We start from the raw sequence: 26293 nt of genomic DNA, 5'->3' as shown, positions 1-26293 counted from the left end.
AAATTGGAATCGGACGTAAATTGATCGATAGAATTACATTCTGTTCCACCATATTATCTTCTTTTAATGCCTTATCCGTTATGGATTTTTATTATCATCATAGCAGCGAGCACTTTGTTCATCGAGTCAACAGAGACAATCTTCAGCAAGGAAATTTTTATCCTTTTATGGACACGTCCTTCTTAAAATTTCAGAGGTTCGTCACATCTTTTATTATGGTGTCGGTTGCTCCATTTGATCTTATGTCGAACTATTTACCGGGACATTATTATTATTATTGAACAAGAAAGTTTATAAAAGTCATTATTAACGAACAAGAAAATCCTTCAAACTATCACACCTCAGATATTAGAACTCTGTCAATACGAAATAAATTAAGATCATCTCTTAAAATAAAACTAATCTAATTTACAATACAAAATGTTACAGAATCGGCACAGCCTACTAGGCCTGGTCATGATTGTGTCCATCACCCTCACGACCTAAATTAAATTACGCTTACAAATAAAATTAAGTATGAAGTAAACCTGTCATTCGGCGTTATACCTGGGTTGTATTTAAAAGCCGTCGTTTAGAAACAAGATCCGCTTTCCCGCTAAATACTTACCTTAAATCTTCAGATATAAATTAGAATCTTTGTTATAATCAGAATACACTTTTATGTAAGTTTCGCAGAGAAGTCCAAGTATTCGTAATTCTAGCGGTGAACAACGCAACCTCATTGAAGAACTCCCGACAATGCTCCACAAAACCTCGCCGTTATATTGAGAAAACAGCTCCCTGAACTTATAGTTCCAGGATGATACGTCTGTTTTTAGCTTCCTTAAAAACATAAATAAATGTAAGATGTCGATTCAGATGGACCAGTCTTTCACAACTACAACAATTATCAGCTGCTAAAGCAAACTTCTTTAAATACTGGATGAAAATTCAGTGTTTGGATGGAACCTGAGCAATAATACATTATTATGTATTTTATTCAGTTCATTCTAATAATTTTCAAAATATTCGTACGTAGACTCACGATATACGAATAATTGAGAACTTCCTTTGTTTTTGAAGCCAATAAAATAATCTACATTATATTTTTCAGATCTTCAGTTTGAAAATTATTAATAAATGAAGTATTGCCAAAAAACCGTAACGAGGTTCATTATCTTTTTAAAATAATATATTTTTTCGTTACTAACTATACTTTTTAGTTTTGTGTAAGGAAGTCATCCGCTTTTGTAAAATGATGCACAGTTTTAAGTTGTCTCTTCTTATAGTACAAACAATTTTAGCAGGGCATTGAGAGTGAATGTTATAATTAAACCAAGGAAACGCAGGCTGAATTTTCAATTGATCATTCTGTAAGATGAGGTTAATGTACTGTTCGTTACTGCATACTCGAGTCTGCTTATGGAAACCCGTGTTGAGTGAAGACTATAAAGTGAAATTAACTTAAACTGGAATTTGGGTCTGCCAAATTAGTCTTCATGAACCAAGCGCTTAGGACTTCTTGTCTACCAGAACTGCTTTATAGGCAATTACCGACAAATTTAACGGTTTAGGGATTAATTAGATTTGCTTCACACAGTATTCTACACATGTAATTCATCGCAATGTAAATAAATATATATTTTATTATCATCAACTTTACATAAAAATATATATTTTTTTAAATTTTTAACAGAAAAAATACTAACAATGTTTATAATTTTAAATTTAACTTAATAAAATCATTCATTCGGTTTTATAAATAGTTTAAGTCAGTGTCACCCTCATTTCTGATACTATCAGAAAAAATTTACCTACAAAAAATGAATGAACAAATGGAAACTTCTATTTTGTGATTTATACTCTTTAATATTTAAAAAAAATACCTTGATCAATCGTAATTACTTTCTTAATGTTATGAATGTCCTATATTAACAGATAGTTAATATAATAATTTTTTTTTGTAAATTAGAAGTAATTTAAAAGGTAATCTCGCTAAAATTATTTTAATGGTTTCCTTCTTTTAATGTTAATCTTTTTTTTTTTTTCATTAACATATTGTTAGTAATATTTCGTACTTAATGTGAAAAATTATTACATTATTAATAGAACAAAACCTAAAAACAATAGATTACTTTCAACAGTACAAATAAAATTATTGTATTTTAAATATCTATTTGATTAGGGAATTTGTTTCAAATATTGTATAAACAAATATACGTATATGATCAAACAATTCCTTTGCTTCTAAAAATATACATGTGTGCTTGAGTGCATTCACACGCAGAACGGAATTTTTCAACCCGAAATTACGTCATTTGATTTGTATTCAGAGAAGTTTGCACAAATAAGGAAATTATTTGATACTGGATCAAATAATTACGGAATGATATTTGATACAGGACACCGGTGGAATCTCTTTCACTCTCGATTACTATCGTAGTTTTTCGATAAAAAGCTGTATATTTTTCTCTACTAATTAGAGTATTCAAATTACAAGGATCTTAGGAAATTAAACAGAGCCAAAATCTTAGTTATCAAGGGCAAAAAGTACCACGATAAAAAAAATTCGTAATGAAATTTATTACGACATAGCAAACTTTGAAAAGATGACACATATTTTTGACGTTAAAGTAAAGTCGTAAAGAGATAGAAAAACTACTACACTTTTCCAGATTTTAAAAACATCCTTCCATCACAACAGTTTCTTTCGTTTGTTTTTGGATACACACCACGGTAAATAAAAACGTAACTTTCTTTTTAGAATTTCTCACAAAATTTGTCCTTCAGTCAGAATCTTCAAAAAGGGCATAAGAAATCACGGCCGGTAACACTTGAACTTCCATTCCTTTAGAATCTTGTAGGCTTTTTCTGGGTACTTTCATCTAAGCAGAAGCCTTTTTGCTTGACTTTTCAAGGCTCTTTACTAATGTCTCCGGCACAAGTTCTTTGTTTTCTTATCCAACTAATTCTACGCTTATCGTGAATCATCTCCAACGCCTGCAGTATTTTCAAATCGTACATTCATCTTACGTAAATGTTGAGTCATTATAAAATCTTGCATGGAATTCTTCACGGATGACAGCAGTATCCTTATTATTTTTCCGCCGATACTGACGTATAAAACCTCATCCTTGTTCTGTATTCTTAAATTTCATTATTCTCGATACAAAAACAAAAAAAAAAACTGAACCGCAATGGAATAAAAATTTCAATAATTACATCAGCTGATTACTACCTAGTGCAAAAAGAAAAATTACACAATAAATAATGAAAGTTAAGGAATTTAAATCAACCGTCAGAAAATCTGTTTCTCATCCTGATCACGTGTAATGGGAGTATTATGTCTGCAAAATGAAAAAAACTTGGAACCTTAAAGAGGCTGCATACTGTTGATTTGTAATGAATGATAAACAGCGTATTTAGTATCTACTTTACTAAAACGAAACAAAAAATGAAATAAACATGCAATAATTTCATTAATTACATTCTCTTAACTTATTCCGATTCAACAGTTTCGTTGAATTTTTAGATGTTATCAGTAAGATTAAAATACATGTATAATAAAGACTAAATCTTCATATTAAACATCTTTTGTTAAAAATTATTCAAATTCTATTCGACCAAAGTAAACGTAATTTTTAAAAGATATTTTATATTTTATACTAGTTCATGAGTAAGTATTTATGAACTTAAGTATTCATGATTAAGTATTTTGTTCATGAATAAGAATATTTTTCTTTAAAAATTAATACGGACAAGATGCTGAAAAATTATTTTATTAATAAAAAATATTGCTGTCAGTTCTTATGTAAAATTTAAACGGTAGTAAAAAAGTGAAAGAACCGGTGTTACACGTCGATAATTAAAGTTACGTTAATTAAATAAATTCATTTCTTCTATTACAACTTCGGTTACTGTACTAAGGATACCTATCCTCTACACCACAGCTATCGTTCCTCAAAGTCTAGATAACTCTGGAAGGGCGTAAAAGGTAATAATAACATCTTCGTAACTTCACTAGATAGTTCTTTTCTCCTCCAAGAAAATTATTACATATCACCGGAAAACAATTAACTGCTTAAAAACATTTGTTATGAGGTGTTCAGCGTCAGACTATGTTGAGAAACAGAAAACGAGATGAAAATAATTCTGTAAAAACATTAATTAACTCTGATATAAGCCGATTATCAATTAATTAAAATTCCTGCCAAAACGATTATCGCCAGTCTGTTCCGTTCGATAAATCGTTGAAGTACTCGCTTTTTATTTTATACTGATGGCCAAAACTCAGTATCGATATATTCGTTTCGTAAGAGAGGTTTGTTTTCTTATAACATTAATATACAGATTTAAAATTTGAACTTTATTTTTAAGTAGTTAACAAATTTAACTAGTTTATAGTTAACTTTCGTTATATTTAGTGACTTTACTTCGATGAATATTTTAAAGATCATCGGTAAGCTCATCTGAAATTCGCGTAGTTCAAAATTACAATCTTAACCTGACTGATCCGTGAATGAATCAGAAAACTATAAAAATTACAGATGTAACCGAAAATAATAAAATATAAATATTAGGCTGATGATTTGTCTAACGTACTTTGTATTTTGTTCGTACCTATCTCGAGAGCATTAGTCACTTTACTTTTTGCAGAATGAATGATTACTTTCCTTATGTTACCGGTAATCTGTTAAAAAATTAGGTAAATTTATATACTTTTATTTTAGTACTAAGCAAAAATACATAACCTTTTACATTTTATCTTCGCAGTGTAATTTATTTTTTTTCATCGGTTATTTGACTGATCTGATTTTTTTTGCCTATTCCTTTGCTCTCTGATAATCTTTTTATAACATTTTTTTTATAAACATAACGTACACATCTCACTGTTTCAAAATAATGCATCCTTAACTTATATATATATATATATATATATATTGTGTCACTCTAGTTTTTATTCGTTATATGATCCCCAAATACTAACCATATTACTTAAATATTTTGTTCAATTTTTCAGTTATCTCTTCTGAGAGCAAACTGAAGAATTTCAAGGATACACAACTTATTTATTTGATTTTATTCTGAACTGGATTTTTCTTTCTTATTCTTTACTATTTTCATAGATTTTTTATTCTGTCACAGATTGTAATTGACTTTTAATTTCTGTATTTTACTCAGATTTTTTAAATTGTCTGTATTTCATATAGCCGATCCCTAAACAAGATTTAACACACGTAGATTTATAATTACATGTAGGTAGATTTACTGATCGACGATCTGGCATCTAAACTTACTCTAAGGAACATAATGGCCTCCTTTGAACCCGTAACTTTTTAGAACAGAATTGATTTTAATCTGGAATATTTTCTAGCTCACTCTTTTGTTTATAAATTAAGTTTGGTTATTAGTTTCAAGGCAAGAAGTGATTGACAGAGCGGTAGTTCTCTGATTTATTTGTCACTGCTTTTTTCGGTATAGTGGCAACTATACACTCTTATTTTGCTTAAATTGAAATCACTGTTCTTTCTCATAAATTGTATTTACTAAATCTATAGACCTATTAATTTTTTTTTAACTTAATTAAATTTATTTATTTTTTGCGTCTGAACTTTAAGGTATATCAATCACCCTGATGGTATATCATTCACTCCTAAGAATTGCATCAAATTTTGGGCTAAAAAGTTATTAATAAAATTCAGTTTAATTTACGTAATTATTTCAAAACTATATAAAATACACAAAACGTGTAAAACGTTACTGGTCGGAAGACCGCTTAAATAATGCTAACATGTTTTTGTTGCTGAAATAACGATGCGACATTACACATCATAACGTTGTTATTTATTAACATTACGGTGTGTAATATTACCGTAATAAACAGAATTTTTATTAACATTAATACTTATACGAAGTGATTACAAAAAGAAAATTCATAAAAAAAAAAAAAAACAACTCTAGGATACCAGTTACAGTGACTGCAAAGATTACCATTTACGTGAGTAAGACATTTACCTAATTCTAGTGTTCTAGTACGCTAAAATTACTGTTAAATTTTTAGCAGTAATATTGTAATAAATGTAATCATATAAATACTTACTCATTTTTAGGCACAGAAATTACCAAGATCAAGTTATTTTATTTGACAAATTAAACGTCTTCACTGAATTAATGTAATTTACTTACATTGTGTGGCAGTTAGCATGTTCTTGAATTAAAACTTCATTCGTGCTTCAGGAATCAGGTTCAAATTTACAAAGAAAAGCTGCTTCTTTAATGAAAACTTTTATTTTATTTTGTTTTATTGTTAACAAAAACTGAACTTCTATGTTACCAATTTATTTTAGTCCGATCTAGAATTCTATTAACTGCGCTTACTCAAAGCTTGTTGAACTGAAACTTGATAAAATCATTCACCGAAATGTAACTGGCCTATTGTAAGAAAATGTGATGTGAGCACGACATGACTTCCTTACTCGCCTATTACATTAAATACACACATTTTTTGCTGCACTTCATTTAAACTTATTTCATTTGAAAGTGAGATACGATCCTCCAATTCTTTAATAAAGTGCTGGTCTCCGCGGTGCGAGTGGTAGCGTCTCGGCCTTTCATCCGGGGGTCCCGGGTTCGAATCCCGGTCAGGCATGGCATTTTCACGCGCTACTTGTCATTCATCTCATCCTCTGAAGCAATACCTAACGGAGGTAGTTCCGGAGGTTAAAAGAAACAAATTCTTTTATAAAGTGGACAGTAACACGATTGCTAAAATATTAGTTTTTATTAACACCAAATATTTATACGATTATTAATTGAACAATCTTACACGATAAAAGTCCCTTTGCTACTCGTATTACTAGATCGGTATAATTCGTATCTTCGTGAGTTGTTGATTAACAAAAGTTTAAGATTTCTGGTGTGTCGTATAAATAAATGTTAATTTAGTGTTAATTAAACTATTCCGTTTAGTGAACTCCTGCGTACTGGTTACAAATGTCAATTCCGATCTTAAGGTGTAAAATATTCAGTTTTTTTATTGGATTATTTGGTGAATAATCAAAAATAAAAAATAAATAATCATATAGGAAAAAGAAAGATAACATGAAGAAATATATCTAAAAAAAAAACGACAAGAAGATGAATATGAAGAGGAAGAAAATGTTAAAACCAAAGAAAGAATAAAAAGGAAGAAAATGTTGCAAACTAAACAAAAAATAAACAGGTCGAAAATGCTGTAAAGAAAGAAAGAATAAAAGCATTAAAAGAAGATGATAAATATAAAGAGGAAAAAATGTTAAAACCAAACAAAGAAAAAAATGATGAAGAGAAGATTATAAATATAAAGAGGAAGAAAAGGTTAAGGAAAAAAATAAAAAGATTAAGAGAGGGTGATGAATATAAAGAGAGACAAAATTAGAAATCTGGAGAACGTGTACACAAATTAAGATCACAAGAATTATATCAATCAAAGAGCGAATTAATGATTGGCAACAAAAAACAAATAAACGAAATTATGATCAAGTCCGACTTAGGGAGAATATTGTCCGAAAATATCAGAAGAGTAATGAAACTAAAAATATAGGAATTTTTTGCAATTTATTACAGATCGGGCACGTATGCCTCAGTGTATTTGTTATAAAATTAAACTTTTAAAAAATTAAAATTTTAAAAAAGATAAAATTAAACAGAAATTCCAAAATAATTAAATAAAATTAAACAGAAATTAAACTAGAAAATACAGAAATAATACGATTCTAAATTATAACTTTCAATTAAGTTAAATAATCGGATGTGTCACCAATTCTGTTACATATACACTTATGTAATAACGCCTATTAAATTACATATACTCATTTCTAAAAGCACATAAAATTTTATTTTACTAATAACTTCTCATTTTTTTCTTTTTATTGTTATTATTGAATAATTATTTATTGTAAAAATCTTTTTACAATCACGGGTTGTAAATTTATTAATAAATTATCAATATATTTAAGTTAAAAAAGATAAATTAAAAAATAGAAAGGAGGTGAAGTCTGATTCGAACGTGTGCCTTGTAAGATCCAAATATTTCATTAATTAAAATTTTATTTGACTACAACTCGGGAACCAATGAAAATAAATACCACTTATGAATATTGCTGAAAAGCTCTCAACGAGGGCTTATTACTGCAGTTAAAAAAAATGCCAAAATTATTTTTATTTTTTTTATTTTGGGTTTTTTGGACACTTTGGTTCAGTCGATTGCAATCAAAAGGGGAGGTGCACAACTAGATGTTGCGGTTGTGGATGTGGGCGTCTGAGTGTTTGTGTGTGTGTACAATAGAGTCCTTAAATCCTTACAATCCAGTAGATATATTTCGACAATAACGGCTACTTACCAATCATGGAGGAATCCTACCATTAATTATGTTACAGACAAATATACATTTTCAAATATTGTTGAAAATGATAATATTAAAGTTTAGATAGCAATACTAAAGTTTCACGAAAGTTTAGTCCTACAGGTCATTTAGTTTTCTATATGTCATTTATTTTTAAAATAGAATTTTAAAGTATTATTTTAAAAATCCACAAAAATGAACCAAATTAATTTTTTTATTTCCTTACAAATTTCTTTCTTCAACGTTCCCCTAATGACGTGCTCGATCACGTTGTTTTTATTTTTCTATTGATTTTAAACACGGAATTCTTTGCATTTGTGTACTAACCTTTCCTGATAAACAGTTTTCTGTTATTTTACTTAGACATCCAGGTAAATCCTGTTATTTAAAAAAACTTTTCACTTGTTTCACCCTCTTCCACCGAAGATCGTTCTTAATTTTCATTAATAGAAGAAATTTTCATGTACATTTTCATTTTTTGTAGTGGTTTCTTTACAGTAGGAACAACTTTTGCGTTCAGGCAAAAATTATTTGATTCTTCAAATAGTTGATTCGTCAAAATCGTATAGTAAAGTTACACATTTCTTTTTTTCATATCTGAATTGTTTCTCAATCTTTGATTAAAATATTAGCAAGTGATATACATTCTCCGTTCTCGATTTGTGGTTGCATTTTTGTACTCGCATCGTAGCAAACACAGGCACGTGTGTAGCTTTTACCGCAACTAAGCTGAACTTTTTTAATCAGACTCACAAAATCATAATTGATGAATTAAAATTTTTATTATGTTTTGGTTTTTCAAATCCAATGACACTAAAAAATATGTTTTTTTGCTACCTTACTAACTACTTAATTCATTTATGATAATTTTTTTAACCGGTGTTAATATTAACTAGAAAATATTTTAAATAAGTGCAGTATTATCATAGGACCGCTTTAGAATTACTGAAATTTAAAATAATTATAAAATAAAAAATAGACCTAATACAAACAACAATACTTTATTTAACATAATGATTCTTCCTGTTATTTTAGAGTTATCATAACATGTCTTTGTTGTGATAAATTTAGTTCTACATATCATTTAGTTTTCACGAAAGGTCTGCTGAAAAACGTAACAGTTTTTATGTTTCTTTTATTAGGCCGGTAAAGAATCAGAAATAATAATATTCTTGAAAATCATACGTAAATAAAATTCTACCGGTTTCATATCAGGTTAAATTTAATTGTAATCCTTCAGTTAAATTGTCCAACGGATGATAATAAATATCTAATCGAAAATTATTCTGCAATAGTAGATACTCGATTAAGTAAAATCTAAACATAGATTTGTTTCCATCGGCTTCTAATTAACAATTATAAATAATTACTCAATTTACGTATTTTATCTTAAGATAAAGAAGAGTAAGTGCTGTATTGTATCTCTGGAGAATCCTTTTTTAATACTGATGTGACATTGTTGAAATGATTTTAAAAAGCCGCATGAAACATTTTCCCTCATAATTTAGTTAAGCATTAACATATAATGCAGGTAGCAATCCTCTAGACAAAAACGTCTGGAATATACATCCTTTGTCGTTATGTCCTTTTCAAAAGGATAGGTTGTCGATAATCAAGATAAAAAGGAGAAATAAATTATCTCATGATTCTCACTGAAAACATGAAGCTATTAAAAAAAACATGAAGTCAGACTCGTCTAATATTTATCACCGGAGTTTCTAGAATTTTCGCCCACAAAGACTAACGTTCTGGGTGAAAGTAATCTATAAATTTGCCGAAGTTGTGACGATGAAGCATTCGTAATACAAGTATCTAAAATTAATAATTTTATTATTATATTTAACATCATTTACTGCTTATAAAGTAAAAAAAATCTGACATGGACAACACATGTCATCCTTGTACGCCTATTAATTACATTTACACATTTTTTTAAAATGAAAAATACATAAAATTTTTTTCATTAAAAACTTCTGATATTTTTTCATATTTAAAAAAAAAAATTATTGAATTATTTATTTTTATCATATTTTTTTTTGCAATGAGAGGTTAATAATTGTTAATAAATCAATAAATTTAAATTTAAAAAAAAGTTAAATAAAAGGATATGAAGACTGATTCGAACCGATGTGCCTTTCCCTAAGATCCAAATATATCATTAATTAAACTTTTATTTTCCTATAACTCTGGAACCGATGAAAATAAGTACCACTTATCGTTGAAAAGCTCTCAATGAGGGCTTATTACTGGAGTTAAGAAAAAGTTCAAAATTTTGGACTTTTTTGGACACTTTTGATTGTCAATTGCAATCAAAAGGGAAGATGCACAACTAGATAAAATTTCATTATTCTACGACTAATCATTTTTGAGTTATGCGAGATACATACGTACGTACAGATGTCACGCCGAAACTAGTAAAATGGATTCAGAGATGGTCAAAATGGATATTTCCGTTGAAATCTGGAAACCGAAATTTTTGCGATCACAATACTTCCTTTACTTCGTACAAGGAAGTAAAAAAAAGGAATATATTCAAGTTTATTTATTACGAAATTGATAAATACCAGAAAATGCGATATAAGGACTAGCAATATATAGTTATAAATTGATTTTTATTGGTCTTCTTATTTTACGGAAATAAATTTAAAATAAATGCTACTTATGCTTTAGATAGCAATCTTTTTTTTTTAGTAAAAAAGATTTACTAAAGAAATAAGAATTGGAAAATATACTTGCTTATTAAAACATTAAAAATTTGGTGATTTTAATATATTTTTTAGTGCTAGTAGGTCAGTCTCATATATATATATATATATATATAATAAAGGTAGAAAACTCCACGCTTTATACAACGGCCTCCAAAAAACCTGTTAATTTGTAAAATAAATTAAAAAAGCTGAACACAGTTACAGGGCTTTCCTGTCAAGCAGCTTTTTTTCTGATGTACCACTTACACACACAACTTAATTAAAAATATTTATCATTTTATTTAAATACAATATTTTTTGTTTATTTAATTCAATGATTTTAACTAAAGTACGTAGGCATACCGTATTTCATTCGCGCGGGTGTGGCGGTACTAGCGGCCACTTTAAATAAATTTTTATATTTTAAGTGTTATTCATTTACTTAATTCTGCCGTTCCCCTGTGACGTCACAACACAGTAGTCGACTACAGCAGTAGTCCGGCTGCTAAGTATGATGTGGGTTGAAAGGTGGGGGGGGGGGGGGGTTCTGGGTTAACACCCACTTTGTGGAACAAATTTGTGGATCTAACGAAAGACATGGATCTACATCGATGACATCCCAAAGAGGCCTGGCTTATTACTATGAAATGTAAAAGGTTAGAGGGCAAAATATGACTCCCGTTAAAGCCCATCAAGGCTAAGAACGGGGTGGTGGTGTGTGGCCGGAAATGTCACAAGGCTGTTGTTTTCCTCTGCAGGGTTGAGATGTACTGTCTTCTACAACGTTTCAAAATTATTACTATTTTTTTGGAGTGGGGGTGCAATTTAGCAAAAACGATTTTACACAATAATTTTTTTATAATTGTTCACAAAATTATTTTTAAAAAATGGAACGGAAATCACCCCTTGTACCGCTATTTTCAATTTTTCAAAATTAAAATCATTTTTAGGGGTGGGGGTGAAACTTAGGAAAAAACTTTTTTACAAAAGTTGTTTACTTTATTAATATTTACAAAATTATAAAAAAAACCTTAATTATGCAAAACCTGAAGACGATTTCATTTTTCTCACCTGTACCCCCAAATCTCTGAGCTTTTGAATAAAAATTTAACCGAAGCAATGCCCCATATATAAAAGTGGTTTGACCAAGTTTGGTCAAAATCGGTCGAGTATTTCTGAAGATATAAGGTGATTTATATGCCAACACTGAAAACCATTTTTAGGAGTGGGAGTAAAATTTAGCAAAAAGGTTTTTTACAAAAGTTGTTTAATATTCACAAAATTATAATAAAAAAAATATAACCTTAATTATGCAAAAATCTGGAGATGATTTCCTTTTCCTCCTGTATGAGGATACAGGTTGTGGGGTGGAGGCACCCCACAACCTTTTGAATTGAAAATTTAATAGCATCAATGCCCCTACTATAGAAATATTATAGATAGGTTTGGTGAAAATCAAGTAGTTCAAAAGATGTAAGGCGATTTACACGCTAACATACATATGTACGCACATATTGTTACGAAAATTTCAATCCATTTTTCAGTTTTTGGGGTCCTTAGGGGTCAAATTGTCAAGAATCGGTGAAAACCGGATATGCCCAATTTTGACCGATCACCATACTTTCTCTTCTACATAGCTATAGCTGCTATGTAGACGGGAAAGTAATATAAACCGTAATGGCATCAGCTCGTAAAAGATTACAAAAAGTTTATAAAATGATTTTAGCTGATTGTAATGGAAAGTATTTATTTATACATGTTTTGTTATTCTGTAAGGCGGCCGATTACAATAGAGTCCCGAGATTAAATCCGCTGAACGTTCTAACTTTATTGAATAAACTGTGTATAAAATGCACGGTATAGAAATTTCAAAAAAATGAAAATAATGGGGTCTTTCGTTTTAGATAAATACTGAAATCATATTTTTCAGTTAAATTATTAATTTTGAATCTACTTTCATTCTTTGTATTCCTTAATAAAAAATCTGCTGTTAAACTCGTGTTTAATGCAGATCTATTATTCATACATATAGTGCACGTATACATCGTGGTCTTTTGTATCGGTATAATTACATTTTCCTAATATACAAGTAGCGTTACAAATATAGTTTAGATATACAACTAAAATATTATTTTACTTATATAACAAATATTATTTTAATATTCTTTTTTTAATCTAACACCTATTTTTTATCACGTTTTTAATCTTTAGATGTAACATATATTAATTTACGTTTAAAAGACACTTTCCCTTCACAAAATGAGGCTGAAATCTTGAATTTACAACTTGTATAGTTTTTTTATTCTTTACTTATCTATTCGTAGTTTCTTTTCATTAACTACAACATATTCAAACAATCGCGTAATTTCAATCTATTTTTATTGGTTTTTTTTTAAGTCTGTTATCTGTATGTACGAAACAATATTCACTATTTTAAATAAATGTTGCGAATTATTAAAAAAAAGATGCATTATCGTTAAAAATTATCCAGATATATTTAAAATTTCATTATAATCAAACTTACTTTTAACAAGAAATAAATCATCTATTTATATATCAAGCAGGTAAATACAGATCCAATTGCATTTACCGTAATCATTTTTTAAGATAAATTCAGTAGCGTATAAAATAATGGCAACCTCGATCGGGATTCGAACCTAAACTCTAAATGGAAGTGAAAGACATAGAGCTTCACTTCCCCGCTGAGATCGATGAGCGGTAAGTCTCCGCCATTATATTATAGAAAAGTTATTAAAAAAAAAGATAAGTGGAAAGAAAATTCTCATTTTCGAAACCGATAATAAATTAGATTTTAAAATTCAATTTGATAATGAGAATGTAAAAATAATATATATAAAAATTAATGTGCCAAGAGACATCTGGCTCGTATTTAAAGTGGGAAGGTGAACTGGAAGGCTAAAAAATTTGTCTAGCGTCTAGGAAACAAGATCAGAAAAAATATGAATCTTATCAAACACAAACAACTGCATTAATCAAGAAAACTCAAGCTGGATAAACTTCACAGGAAAATTTGTACTTGTAGAAAAAATATATAACTTAATACCGAGAGGACTGCAGAAGGAAAGTAGTCAATTGTGGACAAAATTTGGAAAGCTGAACTTGTATTTAAGGATGGATATAGTCGGTGATGGAATTAAATGAGATCTTGATTTTCCGACAAATCGAGAAAAACATGAAAAAGAAAAAGTATAAACCTTTCAAAAATATTATTAAAAAATCTTTGAAGGTAATTATCACAATTTAATTTAAGTAAACATTTATAATAAAATTTAACGGTCGTGCAATATTAACAGGATAAAAAATCATCCGACTGCGGTGTAGTCAATGGGATGCGAGGTTATGTACGAGTGTTTGGAAAGCACTATTTCTACAGCTGATGGCTACCGGTTCAGTACTAAAATCGAGATTCGATAAAGCTTTACATTTACCGATAAGGTTTATTAATTATTAAAACCCTTGAGGGAGAGCTGCGTATTTGGAAATCTTACGGTTATCGGGGACAAGAATTATACGTATACGTATAAACATCTTACGAAAGATTTACGCGCATCTCCGGCGACCTACATACCAAGAATTCCCCGAGGTAAAACGACACATTTGAGTTCTTGTTTGTTCTAATCTCAGTTATCATTATATTCATTTCTTCTGTGGTCCGATCCATTTATTATTAATGGTTCGGTTCCTTACCCATAAAAAGGAAAGATTGTATTAATGAAAAATAATAATAATAATAACAATTATTATTATTTATGTATTTTTTTCAATTCTGTGATTATGGATATTATATTATTAAACTCCAGTCCTATGTATTAAATTTTATATTTTTACTTCCTTGTTGAAGTAAAGGAAGAATTGTGATCGTAAAAAATTTCGGTTTTCATATTTCAACGGAAATATTCATTTTTATCATCCCTAAATCCATTTTGACTAATTTCGGCGTGACGTCTGTACGTATGTATGTATCTCGCATAACTCAAAAACGATTAGGATCAAAAAAATTCAACGATGTTGAAATTTTGGATTTAGGACTATTGTTATATCTAGTTGTGCACCTCCTTCAATCGACTGAACCAAATCCAAAAAAGTCCAAAATTCAAAAACATTTGAATTTGGACATTTTCTTAACTGCAGTAATAAGCTCTCATCGAAAGCTTTTCAACGAAATATCATAAGTGGTACTTATTTTCATTGGTTCCAGAGTTATAGTCAAACTGATTATTCGAGATTTTAATTAATGAAATATTTGGATCTTACAAAGTCAAATCGGTTCGAATCAGACTTCATCTCCTTTTTTTTAATTTAAATATATTGATTTATTAATAATTATTAACCTGTGATTGTAAACAAATTTTTACGATAAATAATTCAGTAATAAGAATAAAAAAAATAAAAAATATCAGATGTTATTAATGAAATAAAATTTTATGTACTTTTCATTTTAAAAAAATGTGGATATTTAATTTAATAGGCGTACAAGGAAGTCAAGTGGTGTCTAAATCATTTTTTAATTATTAACAAATGTGCCTAAGAAAAATAAGGTCTTAATTAAGTTGAAAATTTAATGGCATCATGCCCCGTATATAGAAGTAATCTGATCAAGTTTGGTTAATATCAGTTCAGTAGTTCTAAAGATATAAGGAGTGCAAAACTGAAAACACACACACACACACCTACATACGAACACCCGAAAAATTTCCATCCTGTTTTATGGGTTTCTTAGATGTCAAAACGTCAAGATCCGGTGAAAACCGCATATGCCCAAACCGGACCGATTAAAATACTTTCCCTTCTAAAGCAATAGCGCTAGACGGGAATGTAAAAAATATATGTTAAAAAACAAATAGAAAATCTTTATGGAATTTTTGGCCCTGAAGCTTTGACTATTAAAAGTATAAAATAATTATGTACTAATATATAAAGACGTTTACATAACGAATATGTAAATGATTAATGAATATTTCTAATATAATTCCTACGGGAATATATCAAGTTAAACTTCCTGCTCAAAGTACTGCTTTAACAGAAGAAAAGTAAAAAAATGATTTGGTTTCGGACGGCAATTGCTCTTTGCCGATGAGATTATCTGAGAAGTCTATCTGTATTTAAAAGGGAGTAGATTAATCATAAAATCATCTTAAGTAAGAAAGGAGATGGAGTTTTAAAACCGTTTGTAACTTAACGTCGGTAGAAATGATTTAAAGTTTAATACTTTTTGCTTACAATATTAACGTATGTACCCGAAACCAGAAAATGATTTTTTGGATTCCTAAAGTTAATTAATTGTATAATTATTTAATTTTTATTAATTAATGTAAATATTCCATTAATAAGATCGTTGCAGTCAACCGTTCTCAGAATTAATAAAAACCTTTTAAACTGAAACGTTTTAAGTTTATTAATGAACTGTAATTTTTTTCATACGTATTAGGTGAGAATTTTAATAATAATATATTAATGATTTTCAAAAAATCATCAAAAATCAAAAAATCGGATTTTTTCATATCAGTGAGCGGGCTAATATTTCAAACATACTTATCAGTTCTTAATGTGTTATTAGATCAAAAAATAAAAACGGAAATTGTCCAAAAATGAATTAAGAAGTAAACATAAAATTTAAAGAATGAATTTATACTTAGTTCACAATAACTGTTTCCCTTTATTTTTCAAACATTTATTTTTTAAGCGTAAAATTACAATGCGATTTATTCAATACTTACAAGTTTATTTTCATCTAATATTTCATTAGTCTAATATTTTAATCATCTAATATTTAAATAATACATTATCAATTTAATGAAACATGTTTATATACATATTTTTGGTGCAGGTTAGATTTTTTTTTGTAATTATACTATTATTTTGTTCCAAATATTTTTATACATTATTGCTAAGTACAACGCATGCAATTTAATGCACGTATTTAATATTTTGTTGAATAAGAAATAAATAAGAAGAATATGACTTCAAAGATTATAACCTTAATTTCATCACATTTAAAAACAACTATTATTTATTACACAACAATATATTTATGTATTAATGTACTACATAATTGAATATTACAATCCAGCGAGTAATAAATGTAAATATTAAGATTACAAATTTCACATAATTAACCAATTTATTTACTAAAACGATTTCAACAGCAAGCTAACCCCCGATAATGACTTCTGTAGCGTCTGAAAACGATATGTCCGACCGAGACTCGAACCCAGAACCTCCGTTTAAAAGACACTATCATTCCGCCACAGAAATCGACAATAATAAGTAAAATAGTATATTTATTTATACTATTTATATATATATATTTTTTTTTGTAAAATATAACAATCGTTCAATTTTACACACGTATTAATTGCAGATATATACTAATGGTCTCCGGGACCGTCTGAGAGGTTGGCAATTAATTAAAAATTACAACAAAAAAAATTAAATAAACTATAATCCCTAATATATTATTAATTAATTTCACATAGCAATGTCAAAAGCAGAAAAAAATAATAGATGAAATATATATTAATTTAATTTTGCAGATAGGTATATTATAACTACTGATCACACACAAACATATTCTCCACCTGAGGGCGTAAACATCGACATCAATATTTTATGTACAGCTAGTTTTCATATTACAACAACATGATTAAAATAGTAATGAATGAATGTATCTATGAACAAGAAAAAAAAAATTATTTCATTTTATAAATAATAATTCAGCAGCAAGTAGACCTAACTATATATATATATATATATATATATATATATATATATATATATATATATATAAAATGGAAATCTCTCGACAACAAATCTATAAAATTCTCTCATTTACCAAAAATATATGAAAATGTTTAACACATATCCCTCACAATTTTATCAGATGTAAGCTGCACAGATTACATCGGATAAAATTATCAGATACATCTAAAGAATTTCGTGTAATAAGGTAATTTAGTTTTATATGACCGATACAATCATCTACATCATTTAGAATCTTCTTTTTTTTCTTACTAAGCTACTTTCTTTAATAAAAAGAATAATATTTTTATTTTATTTTTTTTACGCCTTAAAATAACGTACTAGGTCGATGCATTTTATACAAGTGAGGATGCATAAATAGTAAACGTACGAATTACGGTAAAATTTTAGAATTCATTTTTAATTTTTACCAAACACTTTCAATCGGTCTAACAATTAATTATTAACACTTATCTCCCATTAATATTTTGTCAAAAAAATGTTATGTGTATTATTATTATTATTATTATTATTATCATAATTATTATAACGTTATTCCTTTAATAATGATTATAATTACAAATATTTCATTTTTACGTTAACAGGAAAAAAATGTTTTATATATTATACTTTTAATTAGTCTGCGTGTATTTTTATTTGCACTAATACCCAATTCTAAGTGAATCAAAATGTTAAGGTTTAAAAATATGCGTGTCTGATACAGTTGAAGTGAAACCGACATTAAGGATGACTTTTAAATCCTTAATAAAGTAATTTCCTTTAGCCCCAGTAAAAAAATGGAATAGTCTGAAGCCATCGGAGATTAACCAACCGACTAGAGAGTAACTTAATGCTTTATCGGTGGACTTGGTGCATTTTAATCGCAAAATCGGTTACTTAAAATAACCATTTCTTATTCTATTTAAAAAAATGAAACAAATAAAGATACGCAGTATCAATCCTTTTTACGATACAGCCATCTCATATTCTACATCGTGAACTCATTCGATAATATATTTACAAATACTGCCAAGTCATTTTTGCCCTTTTACCGATTATGCAGAAAACATAACTTATATGCGATCGTATTCGGTTTTTGTTTGATAAATACGAAACTAAAAGATCGCTTTCAAATCCCGTTTTAGGAACGGTTCACTTTTTTATAGGGCAAATGAATTTGACCCGATTGTAACCGAATTACTGTAAAGGATGAAATTAACATTACGTATATTATATTCGATGTTATATAAGGAAAAACTCATTTGTTGTACTGACCGTTGGGCTTTGGCCATCTTATCCGGTTAGCGGCACAAAACACATCAGAACTCCTCGATCGTCACGTCAGCGCGGCCATTGTCATCCTCCAAGGCGCCCCGCCCGACATTAACTGGCGGCCATTGTGAGTGACAGACCCTGCCTCTGAGAGAGCTATGGGAGAGGCCGACCTGGGTGTCCCAAAACTACCCCACCACGAGATAGTGGTGAAGTAAGATACCCTGTCTCCGCTATCTATCGGCATTCGAATAAACTAAGCCGAGACGATCACAATATTTATGCCGTATACTTAACGTTAAAAAGAATACGCGATTAATGTTATCTGTGTAAAATATTTTTAATTAATATTTATAACCCTCAATTAAAAACGAGTAAACGGGACGAAAAGATTGAATTTAAAAGTCGTCCGTAGAAAAATAAAAGACTGGCAAAACTGCAACTGTCATTAATGTAGCTGTTCTACGCTGCCCTTAATATAAGTAAAATGCGTGAACACCGGCGATTTAATATACTAAACAACCCAATATGTCTCTGCACGTGTGTCGGTATTTGTTGTACCTACACGCATGCACCAGTGGTTTTACGCGTTATTTAATGATTATGGTGATCCTTATGACCTTGAAGCTCTGACCCTCCCATTCAGCTGTAAGCATCCCTCATTTCGTCGTTTTATATTTTATTTATAGAAGAAATCTTTTTACCATAAAAAAGTTATTCATATATCCGCTTTAAATTTACGGATAATTAATAAATTAATTTATATCTATCTTTAACAACAAATTTATAATTATAATATTTTATATAACTATTTAATTATGGAAGATTATTGTGAAAAATGAACTGTATAACAATAAAAACAAAATCGTCTAATAAGCATTGCAACTTTTTTAATTATAATAATAATGTTCAGTTTTACTATAATCATTATTATTATTCTAAAAAAGTAATTTAAACCTCAAATTGCTAATTTTGATACACATAAAGTGTTTATAGTTTCAAATTAAATTTTAATTAATATGCTATCAGATATTAAGTTTACAATTACAATCTAAAAAAACATTTAAAATAAATGTAATTACTTTAAATAATTTGTTTCATACTTAGCATTCCAATTTATGGTGCATTCTATAATGATGTTTCTTCAGTCCAGCCCTGGCCAAAAAACATTTATATTATTAAATGGTCATAGATCTTCCAAGGGTAAAGGACACAGTTGATACAACAAATTTTTCCGGTGTTTTGAGAGCAAGTCATTTAATATTTAATATCTTATAAATTTTTTATGCTGTTTAATAAAATACAAAAAAATAAACAAGTCTTTGGCTTAATATACCAAACAACATACATAATGCAAATAAATCTATTAACGGCATGTTCTTCCAATTTTAGCATGTTTAACATGTCTGATCATTAAATTAAAGCACAGAAACAAGATTAAAAGTCTCCTAAACAGCAATGGTTATTAGTAGGAATAATAAAACGTTCCAATAACTGTAACAGATACATATGACTGTAATTCTACATTACTGCAACAAACTTGACTCTTGGATCGGCATGAAAAAATATAGTGAGCCTTTTTTAAAAAATAAATTTAAAATACAGCTCATTTTCTAGTTATATCAAATTATGCTAACAGAAAATCTTTTCAGAGTTTTGAACTTCCTTCATCAAGTGTGATTACTGTTGCTCATCTTAAATTCATTTAATAACTTATTTTTGCCATATTTAATCTTTGTAAAATTCATTTTGTTGGAGAATGTCTAGTCTACAGATTTTAGTGACGTGTAAAATTTGTACATTCTGGTTAATATCTTTGCATATGAGTCCAGCTTCTACGAAGGTAAAAAGGCATTATTATTTCAGGTGCATTGACGCTGCTCCTGAAAGTGGAATATAGCAGAGAGAAGTAGGGTGTTTTCATTAGAAGCTTATTAAATTTGTGAATTTGTTTCTTGATCTTAGTAAATCAGGAGAATTTGAGTAAATTGAATTGCAGGATGAAATTTTCATGATTGAGATCAACACTTTTGTTGGTATAAGAATGTAATTTTTGGCGATTAAAAGAGTCAATAAAGTAATGATCTCTGTGCATAATCTAATTGAAGTAAGATGTGTCAACAGCTTTGTGTGAAACCTGTTGAGGAAACCAGTGTTAGAGGAAGGCATAGGAATCGTGCTTCTATGAATCGGTTAATTTGATGTTGAGTGTTGTGAGTTATGGTAGGTGGTCATAGTTAGAAGCTATATGAAGTCGATAGTAAGTTGTGTAAATACACTAAGGGAAATGTCTGTCAAAGCATTTGTATCAGTGGCATCCTGACAGAAGTGAAACTGATGACTTTGATGTGTTATCAGGTTTAGAGGGTCTAAAAGACGAGCTCCGGTAAAGCCCAGCAGTGCTAGGAATGGAGGAGATTGTGTGGTCACCGGGATTTTCGTAAGGCATTTGTCTTCCCCTATGGAGATCAGTACAGTAATACTGAAATCAACAAAATCAGTTGCCACAGTGTTCAAAAAATAGGTTATATCGGAGGTGTGTAGAGAGTAGGATGGCGGACAGAACATTTCCTTCAGGAACACCCCAATCTCTGGAAAATAGTTGATAAATAGTAATTAACTTTTATTAACAATTTCAATTTGGTTATGTAGTATGATTATAAATAAATATTCATTTAATTTTTTTAATAAAAAAATGATAATTTAATTATACTGCAATTTAATTGTGGTTTAAAAGCAAAAAATAACTTCCTTTTATAAAAAAGTGGACAATTTTCTATTAATCTTGCGTGTTACTATCAGACACTTTCTATCACTGTACAGATATATATACAGGGGGTGTTCGGGAAGTCCCTTTATGCTAGTTATGAAATAGTTAGGGTAGGTCCAGCTATAGATCTAAACTGTCTGTGAGGGTTCCACCATGTTCAAAGCACAGCTGTATGCACGTCCATATTCGATTGTTCATTGGCAACTGCATATTAGGGATGATAATTTCAAATGCTGACCATACAGCATCTTGGAGATGCTCGTTGATGTAACTCCATTTTTGGATCTCTTCTTTAACAAAACTCCAGAGTGCATTGTGAGGTATGGTGAGGTCAGAAGGCAATGTAGCCCTGGTAACTCTTCTGAACCACATCTGATAAAGCGATTCTAAAAAATTTCATCGAGGCATCTGATGACATTTAAAGCAAAATGCACTGGAGCACTGTCTCGCTGAAATGTACTAATGTCGGTGATCCCTTTTGTCATTAATTCTTTAAGCAACCACTAGCTGATCATTTTCAAATAACTGTGTTATCAGAAAAATAAGTACCAACAAGATGTTAGCTGTCATCCTAGCCCAAATCATAACATGAGGCGGATGATGTTCCAATTTTTTAAAAAAAAGTAAGGATTGTCTTTCATCCAAAAAAAATTTCTGTTACAAGAGATTTGATAAATTACACACTCATTTGAGAACATGATATTGTTTTTATCATCTGCTTTTGGACAGCAATCTAGCAATAACTGACATGCATAAACACACATCAATCAAAGTCACTGTCATTCAACTGGCTGAACGAAAACTTTAACTTTCATGTTCTTTCGCATATGGTTTTATGCGTAGTTGATCCTGGAATGCCTAAATCTGCAGAACGTTTTCAGGCTGATTTCATTGGTGATCATTGAACTGAAGCTTCTACAGCAGCACAAATTTCAGCTCGAATGCTTACCTCCCACTGCATGCAGCATCAAGAACACTTCCCGTTGCAAAAGCCTTCTTATCCCGTGTCAATAATTGTTGCCATGAGAGTGACAATTTCCCAAAACACACAAACACAAGTCATTCATAATGTTCTCCAATGATTTACCAGTGTGTGGATGTTTGTGGATCCACATGCAAACTAACAAATGCTCTTTGAGAGTGAACACGCTTGTATCCATCATCATTCCACATCAATTACAACTGAGGTCATTCCATCACAAATGAACACACCGGACGATTCCCACCATGGCTTATCCTCCCTACCTTTTCCAGCAGCAGTGAGCAATATCAGCGGTGAGAATTGGCAGCAGTAGAGGGCAATTAAGCTGGATTTATTACAGTGTAAAAGGATCTCCCACCCACTCCATAGAATTCACTACCTAAGTGTGTTTTTTTTTATTATTTTTCATTATTTTTTGTACCTAATCAATGATTATGGTCGTGTACCCATTACAATTCACTATCTAATCATATATTAAGTGTACATGATTATAGGAAAAAGTAATTTAGCATTGAACATTTGACAATACATTGATGATTGAACATTCAGCATTAAATGTTCAATTTTTTAAACACTAAATGCTAATTCTAGCATTATTATAAATTATAATAATGCTAGATCCATTGACTCAATTACAAAGCAAGACAAGCCAACTTTATTTAAATCAGTATGTCATACTGGTAATCAAGATTTTACACACATTTAAATGTACAACTGACGAGAAATTACAAAAAAATGCAGACAGCCACTCACCAAATACCCTTCAAAGCCTAGATGCAACTACGCCTTTCAAATACAACACTATTTGAATCACCATTCAAATTAATTAATCCAAACTATAATTACTTATTTTTAATTTTAATCAAATTAATTATAATTAATTCAAATTTTAATTATATAATCTACTGCTACCAAAGAGATGATCAATACCAAAAGTTATCTGATAGCTTCAGTGATTCAATCACCATGTCTAGTAATGAACAGATATAGTAAATCTCTTACCTACATTTACAGTCGGTAAGTTTCACACTGTGGTTACAATGTTAGTTATATCCACATCATCCCATAACATGTAAACATCTCTTGGATAATGATGAATAAGTAACAGTAACACACAACTTTCCTTAATGAAGAAGCTAACCACTGAAAGTGCTATTTTCAAAGCTAAACAACCAAAAAAGATTAAAATTCTTCAACAGAATGCAGCAGATCTTTCATCTAAGAAAATTACTAACTGGTAAAGATTTTATATTAAGTAAAAATATAAAAAAGTACCAAAATATATTAAGTGATGAAGGTATGGATGTCTTCCTAACTAATGATATTATGTTTTCCACTGAATGCTGGTAATATTATAAAATCTCAGGCTACTTCTGCTGATACATCCTGTTTAAAGATAGACATTTAGCTAGAGGAATTCTAATTATGGCAAACAAATAACACCATCAATTATTTTTTGCTATTTTGAAGTTAATTTTAAAACATATCTTTGAAGTAAAAGATATGAATCATAAGAAGTGATTAAAACTAAACATCAGGATCCAAAACAAAAAAATAAATATATTTTGTGTATATAACACATGCAACAATAGCACTAAAGATCATCTGGCCTATAGAACTTTTAGCATTTACAATCATGATGAGAGGCTTTGAGGAGCCTCTCTGACATGGAGTTGAAACTACTCCGTGAAAGCAGTAATACTATAGAAGGCTATTTGAACAGCAAATCACATAAAACTCATACCAATCTATAAAGGCCAGGGAAACTTCTTACATAACTCTGACTCCATAACTACCTCACTAAAATATATGAAGATCTAGCTAAAATCTCTTAGTATTGTAGGAAGACCCAAATAGCAGCCATATAATGTCCCTCCTTATCAAAACATCAACTGGTTGAAGGAACATCCTGAAGAATTGCACTTCATGAAGATAACGACTTCAAAAGCAAACTGGCCTGTCTTCAAAGGGTAAGTAACTATAAACAAACAAAAGAAAAAAATCAGATGCCATAGAAAGAAAGTAAAAGATAATACTGGCAAATACGATTGGGGGTTGAATTACTGTACCATGCGTATCCTTTACAAAGGTGTCAGCAAAGCTATTATGCTATATGCTGCACCTGTCTGGGCTCACTGCATGGCTTTTAGGTATTGAGTGGACATTTTACTGCGGGCCCAGTGACTCCTATTGCTGGATGTTATAGGCAGTTACAGAGCAGTCTGTGTTATAGCTGGAGTCAAACCAATAGATATCTTGGCTAATGAGCATAAGTAACATTACATTTGCAAGGTAAATAACCTATTGACATCAGAATGAAAGCAGGAGATAGAAGACCGAGACCTTGCGTCTAGGCAGATCAGGTGGGACGAATCCCCCACGAGTCGCTACATGCATTTCCTACAGTGTCAATTTAGGTGCCATTAGATGGGTCTCCTCCGAGTTTGGCTAGGTTTTGTTTGGTGGATTCGAGTCAATGCCTGGATTGTGGGACTGATGATACAGTGGAACACGTCCTCTACATGTCCCCGATACGAGGTCGAATGTTCGCAAGCTGTTAGGGAACTTAAGAGAATACATTCCTTTCTGGATCTCCATATCAACTGGATGACCTGCGAGGAATGGTCTATAGTGGCTGATTTTCTTCGCGCACTTGCGGTGTATAGGTCTGTAGAGGGAGTTTAATCGAGGTACTCAATTGTGGTAGGATCCCGGATGGTTAGGGTTCCGACTTAGGCATTGGATTGGTTGGAGGTAGGTGAATTGGCATCTTGCCATGATTATATTGGTACTGTTTGTGATTCGATTTGGAGCTCCTGCTGGTGGGGGTGGCTGTGCTGCTGGGGTATGGTACCTGTGCGACCAGAGGTGTGGTTTCCCTCCGCCAGTGGCGGTCCTGATCGTGATTTGGTAATGCCACGTAAGGCACCATGATGGGATCAGGTGGGGGTGCGGAGTTTGTCACTGGCTTCTGTGTGGACCAAAATGAAGTTGCATTCCCCTTGTTAGGTGGCTTAAAATGGTTGACTAATTTGGGTGTAGATCTGAATTTCTATGTTGCGTACAACACAATTTTGATTGGTAAGAGTGTAGCACTGATTTAACTTTAAACTTGTTCGTTTTCTGAGGGATTCAGTCATGAACAGTGGGGGGTTCATGCTTCCACAGTTTTGCTTAGTTAGTTGGAGGAAATCATGTTAGGTTGGATGAGAATATGTTCATTTGAGGTCTACGTGAAGGCGAAATTTGATACAAATTTCGCCTTCTGATGCAAATGTCTGCCGAGGCATTTACATTGCTGGCGTCCCAACCGAGGCCTGGCTGATGACTGGGAGATGTAATCAGTTAGAGGGATTAAAGATGACCTACGGTAAAGCCCCTCAGGGTTTGGAATGGAGGGGGTGGTGTGACAACCGGTAATATCACAAGGTGGTTGTCTTACCCCTATGGGGTTGGAATA

The 26293-nt window shown here is 30.4% G+C and overlaps 1 protein-coding gene across 3 annotated transcripts in view; it reads right to left on the bottom strand.

The window, feature by feature from the left end:
- The window catches only part of LOC142328178 (CUB domain-containing protein 2), a 376385-nt gene extending 357168 nt beyond the window's left edge, over window positions 1-19217 (bottom strand). For all 3 annotated transcript variants that reach the window (XM_075371737.1, XM_075371745.1, XM_075371754.1), the window contains exon 1: window positions 19085-19217. The gene's annotated coding sequence lies outside the window, so the exon portion shown is untranslated. The remainder of the gene's footprint in view (window positions 1-19084) is intronic.
- Between the last annotated feature and the right edge of the window lie 7076 nt (window positions 19218-26293).

This window comes from Lycorma delicatula, chromosome 1 (assembly GCF_047948215.1).
Source record: "Lycorma delicatula isolate Av1 chromosome 1, ASM4794821v1, whole genome shotgun sequence".
Taxonomy (NCBI): domain Eukaryota; kingdom Metazoa; phylum Arthropoda; class Insecta; order Hemiptera; family Fulgoridae; genus Lycorma; species Lycorma delicatula.
Note: the sequence above shows the minus strand (reverse complement) of the source record. Positions and strands in the feature narration are given on the sequence as shown.